The sequence below is a fragment of the Carlito syrichta genome, unplaced genomic scaffold (assembly GCF_000164805.1).
Source record: "Carlito syrichta isolate Samal-C Ts95f unplaced genomic scaffold, Tarsius_syrichta-2.0.1 Scaffold256349, whole genome shotgun sequence".
NCBI classification, from domain to species: Eukaryota; Metazoa; Chordata; class Mammalia; order Primates; family Tarsiidae; genus Carlito; species Carlito syrichta.
In genome coordinates, this window is record NW_007200445.1 from 24,705 (window position 1) to 33,261 (window position 8,557).

Genomic DNA, 8,557 nt, shown 5'->3' on the forward strand with positions numbered 1-8,557 from the left:
AAGAAACAGCAGTAAGATTGACAACCCCATGTCCTGCTGTCAATGCCCTTTTGCTTGCCATCTGTTGGGTAACAACACACTATATCATAGCCTCCACACCAGCTCCCACTCTCCATGAAGTGGGTCAAATGCAGACTCAGATATCTTCGTCAGACAATTTGGCCCTGGTCCTACCAGAAACCACAAAAAGGCTCAATTCACTGACTGTTCCTCTCTGGCAAGGATATCCTTGAAAAAGAACTGAAAACATAATACTGTGGGCAACTCTGACAAGACCTAAAAAATATGAATCAAAGGGTACAAATACTCTCCCTGTCATGTGTCTAAAAGGAGATGACTGAGTCTTTATTCTGCCATCTCTAGTGGACAGTCCAGCATTCTACACTAAAAGATGAAAGACCCATTATGAACAGAACTAAGCTAAGCCTTGTTTGTCCTCCCTTGATCTTAGGTCAGGGAGTTGAGGGAGAAACTGCATGGTGATGTGAAGCAGAATGATGATGAGAAGAGTTCTGCTCATCAAATGATAGCTAAAAGGTACACATAAGCAGGACTCACAAACTTTGCATGTGTTGGGGCTTTTGAGAGGTGACAGAGATAGAAGTAATTAATCAAACAAATCTAGAGTAGGTGAACAAAGAGATGTAAGCCTAATAGACAAAAAGTTAGGAAAGATGAGTAAAGAAGGGAATCATCCTTGATCTATCCTCGGCACCACAAATTTACACTTACACTGACCCAGTATATAATATGGCAAAGTTCATGCACTCACTGCCAAGGAACTTGGGTTCAAATCCTAAATTTCCCAATGGTTTCTTGCCACTATAAAATGAACCTAATAAAAACCCCCAAGATGATTACATTAAGGTTCTAGACTAGAATAGTAATGTTACCACCCCCAACAGTGAAAAGTGAAGGTAGGACTGACAGGAATTGAGGGCTACAAGGAGCCTAAGGGAAGACAGAGTTGGCAATGTCTTCACCTTACAAAGTCAAAAGGTGACGGAGTATGAAATAAGAGATTAAGTGCATTATGTAAACTAACAGAAGTGACCAATAGAAGTAAAATGGCATTATAATTATCAAAAATTGAAAGAAGGAGTAAGGGAGAAGTGTGTAAAATGATCGCCTATATTCACTGTAAGAGAAACAAATAATTACTAGAGTTAAATTTCAAAATAGCAATAAGTATTGTTTAAAATATAAAAGTAACTAACAGAAAAATGAAATATAAATGGTTAAAAGTGAACACTTCTCCATGTAACATGGGGAACCCTGAATCTAAAAATTAAAAAGAATAAAAATAAAAGCCAGGCTCGGTGGTTCAGCCTGTAATCCTGCGCATTTGGGAGGTTGAGGTGAGTGGATTGCCTGAGCCCACGGGTTCCCAACCCGCCTGGGCAACTTGGCGAGACCTCATCTCTACAATAAATCAAAAAAATTAGCCGGGCGTGGTAGCCCACGCCTGTAATTCCAGCTACTTGGAAAGCTGAGGTGGAAGGATCACTGGAGCCCAGCAGGTCGAGGCTGCGGTGACCAGGAGCGACCACTGCACTCCAGTCTGGGCGACAGAGTGAGACTCCAAATCAAAAAATTAAATTAATTAATTAAAAATAAAAAAAAATTTAAAGTGAACAGTGCTGAGTAGTAAGGAAAGACTGGAAGGTTTTTATTTTTTATATACCCTGTACTACTATTTTTTTTTTCAACCATATGTTTATGTGTATGCGTGTTATATGACTTCAATTTTTAAAATGCAAAAACGAAACATTTATGATTTCAAAAATTAAAGATTGTAAACTGAGGTTAGTTGAGGCATTGTTCTTTCCTTTCGCAGCCGCAGCCATGAGTATACTCAGGCTTCTAAAGAGGCTTGCCTCCAGTGTCCTATGCTGTGGCAAAAACAATGTCTGGTTGGACCCCAATGAGACCAATGAAATCGCCCATGCCAATTCCCGTCAGCAGATTCCGAAACTGATCAAAGATGGGCTGATCATCCGCAAGCCAGTGACTGAATTCCCAGGCTCGATGCTGGAAGAACACCTTGGCCCGCAGGAAGGGCAAGCACATGGGCATAGGTAAGTGAAAGGGGACAGCCAATGCACGGATGTCCGAGAAGGTGACCTGGATGAGGAGGATGAGGATCCTGCACTGGCTGATGAGGAGATACCGTGAATCGAAGAAGAGTGACTGCCACATGTATCACAGCCTCTACCTGAAGGTGAAAGGGCATGTCATCAAGAACAAGCAGATCCTCATGGAACACATTCACAAGCTGAAGGCAGACAAGGCCCGCAAGAAGCTCCTGGTGGACCAGGCAGAAGCCCGCAGGTCTAAGAGCAAGGAAGCGTGCAAGCGCCGTGAAGAGCGCCTGCAGGCCAAGACAGAGATCATCAAGACTCTGTCCAAGGAGGAGGAGACCAAGAAATAAGGCTCCCCACCCTTGTCAGTACATAGTGGCCTCGGTGGTTACAAAGATCAGTCCTAGCCGGGCTCGGTGGCTCACCCTGTAATTCCGCACTTTGGGAGGCTGAGGTGAGAGGATTGCCTGAGCCCGCGGGTTCGAGAGCCACCTGAGCAACTTGCCGAGACCTCATCTCTACAATAATTCAAAAAATTAGCCGGGCATGATAGTGCGCGCCTGTAGTTCCAGGTACTTGGAAGGCTGAGGTGGAAGGATTGCCGGAGCCCAGCAGGTCGAGGCCGCAGTGGCCAGGAGGGGTCACTGTACTGGAGTCTGGGCAACAGAGTGAGACTCCAACTCAAAAAACAAACAAACAAAAACAAAAAACAGAAGCAAAGATCAGTCCTGCAAATAAAACGGGCTTTTCCCTGCTTGTCCAAAAAAAAAAAAGTTGAGGCATAACCTTTTTATTTAGAAAAATAAGATCTATCCAGCCTAAGGATAAATAAGTGATTTAGAAATACTTTAAACCAACAAAGTTCTGTTTTAAAAGAAATGCTGCCCCAAAAGTCACTATACCAAACAAATCCAAGGGAAAGTGCTCTGGCTAAAGTAGGGAACTAGGAGCTCCACCCAGTTTTTTCGTGAACAAAAACCCTCTGATGGAGAGGATACCTATGAAACCATGTGTATTGTGATTGCATGTTTGGGAAACCAAACATCACAACTATCTGACAGCCATTTACAAGTTCTTATATAACAGAAACTGGGTCCAAAGCATCACAAAATGGCTAAACTGATGGCAACTGTTGTCTTTGTGAAATGACTCAATTACAGCATCTGAGATTCCAAGATTATGGAGCTAGTTGCCCGAGTTGAATTGAAAACAGAGCTCCCTGGCCTTCAATATTATTTGAGTATCAGGCCATTCCCCACCATGCATGTTCCATCACCTCTCCATAGATTTCACATGAGACATGTATTCTTATTTCAAGTGGTAGTAGCATCAGTACCACTTGAAGAGCTTAATCCTGCTTGAAAAACAGGATGAGTTAAAAAAGAAAGTGTCCACCATTAGTTCCCATCTTTATCTGCATTATTTTGCTTCCTCGTTCCCTCCCCCCTTCCCTTCTTTCCTCTCTCTTTACCTCTCTCCCTCTCTTCTTTCCTTCCATCCTTTGTTTCTACAGATGGAAGACACGGAACAAGTTGGGCATGAAGCCTTTTCCCATATAGAGAGCCCTGCAGAAGGTTACTGCCAGGTCAGAGGAAGGCTTCAAAGTAATTAAGGCACCATGTGTTCTGGGAGTGGCTCCAACAGCTGTCCTCAAACCCACTTCACTGACTCACCATGCAGCAGTAGAGCCCCTTCTTCCTGCAGTGTACCTCCCTCTAGCTCCTGCTACTGAGAAAGCTTAATATTGTGCTTAAAGGAATCCTTAAATTATCACAGAGCTAGTATTCAGGTGTGAATTTCTAACTGATTGACAATAAATCGTTACACACAGGAATACACTGTTAGCTACGTTGTCTCTGGTCCTTAGTTCAGTGCTCTTTCTTCTATCCTAAATTGAACTATTGTGATAATTCTAGATATTTTATTGGACACAGGATTCTCACACTGAGTTGGTTTTTGTAGGTATGAAGGTTGGCTTCAACGATAAAGTAGGAAAAAAGACTGATAGGCATTTAAACTTTCTGAGTCTCAGTTTCTTCATTAAGATAATGGATATAAAAAATGCTACCTCACAGGTCTGCTGCGAGAATTAAAGAAGACAGCACGTGTAAACTCCTCAGTCCAGAACTGGGACATAGGATGGATAGTAATCCACTACAAAATGATGCTTTGGTCAACGATGGGCCATATCTACAATAATGGACAATATCTACAATAATATAATATAAAATTATAATAACATATTTTTACTGTACCTTTTCTATGTTTAAATATCTGTAGATATAAGAATCCTTACCATTGTGCTATAACTGCCTACAGTATTCAGTACAGTAATACACAGAGCAATAGGCTATACCATATAGCCCAGGTATGTAGTAGGCCACACATCTAGGTTGGTGTTAAGTATGACCAAATTGCATAATGACCCATTTCTAAGAGAAATTTGATTCCCTTTACTCAGATGATATAAGGGCAACCATGGCAGCATATCCTTACTTTCCTCCTGCTATTCTCATCCAGGAATGAAAGTAAATCAGGTATAAGGATTTCACATCACATGACTATCTTCATCCTCTTTACTCAGTTTTAGATAACAATTATTATTTAACATGCGGTTAAGTATTTTCATACCACACTTGTCATTTCTGAAGATACTTCTGTCCTTTAATTATATCCTTTCCTAACTAAGTATTAATGTTAATGAGATTCCAGACGAAATGAGCTGGATCCAGTACTGCTGAGCTATCTAGAGAACTCACTTTGCTTAACTGTCAGTCATTCCAAATAACGCCATGTCAAATCGGCTAATGATACCAGGAAGTAGAAGCACAATCAGTAGTTTGTTTTTTCTTCTCAAAACTTGCTACTGTCATATTTTTTATCCACACTGATATTTCAAATAATAACCACTGGATGGTGTGTTCTGAGACCTAAAAAAGCTGAATGCTTGGTCAAGATGCTACATTTTAGTTCTGGTACAAGAGATTACCGTAACTACCTGTTGAATACTCATTGGAGCATATGAAAAAGATCTACACCTAGCTTAAAAAAAAAAAAAGAAATTAAAACTGAAAATTATTCACATCATCCATTTGTGAGACACTGGAGAATCAGAGAGACCCATGGGATGGTCAAGCAGAAAGGAATTTGAGATTATCTGACACAGGACTCCTCAACATTCTGCAATGAAGAAAACGTACTTTGGTAGCAATATTTTTTCTTTTTTCTTTTTTTGAGCTAGAGTCTCACTCTGTCACCCAGGCTGGAGGGCAGTGGCCTGCTCACGGTCACCAAAGCCTCAGCCTGCTGGGTTCAGGCGATCCTTCTGCCTCGGCCTTCCAAGTAGCTGGAACTACAAGTAAGCACCACCACACTCAGCTAATGTTTTTGATTTATTGTAGAGACAAAGTCTCGCCAAGTTGCCCAGGCTGGTCTCGAATACCTGGGCTCAGGCAATCCTCTTGCCTCTGCCTTCCAAAGTGCTAGGATTCCAGGCATGAGCCACCGCGCCTGGCCAGTGTTCAATATCTTAACTATGGTGTTGATTTTATAATATAGCAACACATCAAAATGTATAATTAAAGTGGGTGCATTTTATTGTATGTACTCTATACCTCAATAAAGTTGATATTTCAAAAGCCAAAAAAAAAAAGAAAATGTACTTTATCTGCACTGTACAATACATTAGCTACAAGACATATGTGACTATTGAGCACACGAAATGTGGCTAGAATGACTAAGGAACTGAGTCGCTAATTGTATTTTACTTGAATAGCTAGCAGCTACCATAATAGACAGCACAGATCTAGACAGTATAGTTTAACGTAAAGATGATGGGATTTAAAGCTTAAAAGACCCTTGGGACTTATTCCAGGTCACTGTCATTTACTAACGATATACCTTTGGTCATGTTATTAATTGTGTCTAACCCTCAGTTACACCTGAAATGGAGATAATACCAGAAGCTCACAGAGTTCTTGTGATTAGAGAATGAATGTAAAGCACCTATACTAGTGCTCAACATATATAGTAGGCAGTCGATAAACAATACTATTATTATCGAGTTTCTCATTTCCGAGATGGAGCAACTGAAACTCCAACTTATCCACAGGTACAGAGCTAGTTGGCCAAACAGCCAGAAGCCAATTCCCCATGTTGTTACTTTTTAAATGATTACCTTTCTTTCTTTCTTTTTTTTGAGTTGGAGTCTCACTCTGTCGCCCAGACTGGAGTGCAGTGGCCGCTCCCGGCCACCGCAGCCTCGACCTGCTGGGCTCCGGCGATCCTTTCGCCTCAGCCTTCCAAGTAGCCAGAATTACAGGCATGCACTACCACGCCCAGCTGACTTTTTTATTTATTGCAAAGATGAGATCTTGCCAAGTTGCCCAGGCGGGTCTCGAACCCACGGGCTGACGCAATCCACTCACCTCAGCCTCCCAAAGCGCGGGATTACAGGCTGAGCCACCGAGCCTGGCAACTACCTTTCTTAGAGGGAACAAGTTCCCCTCAACCTTTGTCTTACTCTGGGTGATATAAACAATAAACATTTATTCTACACAATTTTGGAGACAGGGTAGACTAAGAGCAAGACACCATCAGATTGATTGGTATCTAGCAAGGATCATCTTCCTGATATGCAGATAGTTGTCTTCTCATTGTGTACTCATGAGCCCTAGAAAAAAATCACCTTTCTGTTGCTTTGTCTTATAAGGGTATGAATGCCATTCATGAGGGCTCCACCATGATAAACTCTCAGAGGCCCCACACCTTCTAATACGATAACATTGAGGGTCAGAATTTCAACACATCTGGGGAGAACACAAATATTTAGTTCATAACATTTTACCCCTAGCCTACCAAAAGTCATTTCCTTCTCACATGCAAAATACATTCATCCAATCCCAACAACTACACAAGTCTTAAATTATCCCAGGATCAGTTCTAAACTCTTAAGTTCCAAGTCTCATCTAAACAGCATCTCTATCAGATTTAGATGAGACTCAAGGTACAGTCATCCTGAGAAAAAATTCCTTTCCACCTGTGAATCTGTGAAACTAAACAAGTGATATACTTCTAAAACAAATGTTCAGACAGGCATGGGACAGACATTCCCATTCTAAAAGGGAAAACTACAAAAGAAGGAAGAAGTGATAGGTCTCAAGCAAGTCCAAAACCCAGCAAGGCAAACGTCATAAAATCTTAAGCCTTGAGAACAATTCTCTTTGGTTCAATGCTCTGGTTTGTAAGTCCACTGGGGGGGCAACGTCGTGGTGATGGGTATTGGGTGAGTGGAGCATGACCCATGTTGCGGCTATCTATAGGGAGTTGGAGGGAGATTGGCCACACTGCTCCATGCAGTGGCCCATTCTTTGAGTCAGTCCCATCATCTGAAACCAAGGAGATACTGGCTTGTCCCCAGGATCTGTAACAGGAGTGACCACTTCAGTGATCTCTAAATCACCTTTGGGGTCCTTCTTCCCACTTATTGAAGGATAGCATATATTCAGAGATTTCCTTCATCAATTCTGTTTTTTTCTGTTTTCTTGAATCTCAGCTGGCAGTGGTTCTGCAGATATAATCCCATTCTCTATGACTTCTGTTGAGATGACTCATTAGGTTGTTGGTTCCCAACCACGCATGTCTTATCAAGTGGCCACCCAGCCATACACTTAGTGCTCCATTCAGAACATACTTATTCTTTGCAATGTGGATAGGCCAAGCATTTCCAAATCTTTACGATCTGGTTCAATTTTGCTAAAGAATTCCTTAATCACTCCATTTCTCTCGTCTTGCATTTTGGTGAGAAATCTCTTCAGTTGAATATCCAATTTTTGGCCAGGTACAGTGGCTCAGGTCTATAATCCCAGTACTTAGGCAGGCTAAGACAGGAGGAAGGGTTGAGCTAAGGAATTGAAGACCAGCCTGGGCAACATAGCGAGACCCCATTTCTACAAAAAATTAGCCAGGCATAGTAGCATGTGCCTATAGTCCCAGCTACTCAGGACGCTGAGGCAGAAGGATCACCTGAGCCCAGAAGGTCAGGGTTGCAGTGAGCAGTTATCTGGTTACTGTGCTCCAGTCTGGATGACAGCGTGACAACCCAATGCAACAAAAAAAAATTTCCAATTTTATTGCATGAAAGTTCTAACTTCCACAGAACACGAGCATATACTTCAACCAAATTCTTTGCCATTTATAACAAAGAGTGGCTTTTCTTCATTGTCCAATAACATGGTCCTTATTTCCACCTAAAATCTCATCAGAATCACCCTTAATGAACACATTTCTATCAATATCCCATACATGATTATTTATGTATTCCCTAAAATGAAGCTTTTTCTATAACTCTTCTTTTTTCTTTCTGAGACTTCGCCAAAATTACGTTTAAAAGTTCCTTAAACAGCCAGGCTCGGAGGCTCAGCCTGTAATCCCATGCCTTGGGAGGCTGAAGTGAGTGGATTACCTGAGCCCGCGGG

At 41.7% G+C, this 8,557-nt stretch overlaps 1 protein-coding gene and 1 pseudogene across 1 annotated transcript in view; one reads left to right on the top strand and one right to left on the bottom strand.

Annotated features, from left to right (window-relative positions):
• LOC103253893 (oligophrenin-1-like) overlaps positions 1-8,557 on the bottom strand; it is a gene marked incomplete at both ends in the record, with an annotated part of 79,197 nt that overhangs the window by 12,942 nt on the left and 57,698 nt on the right. The window lies entirely within an intron of this gene.
• Positions 1,840-2,486, top strand: LOC103253892 (annotated as a pseudogene).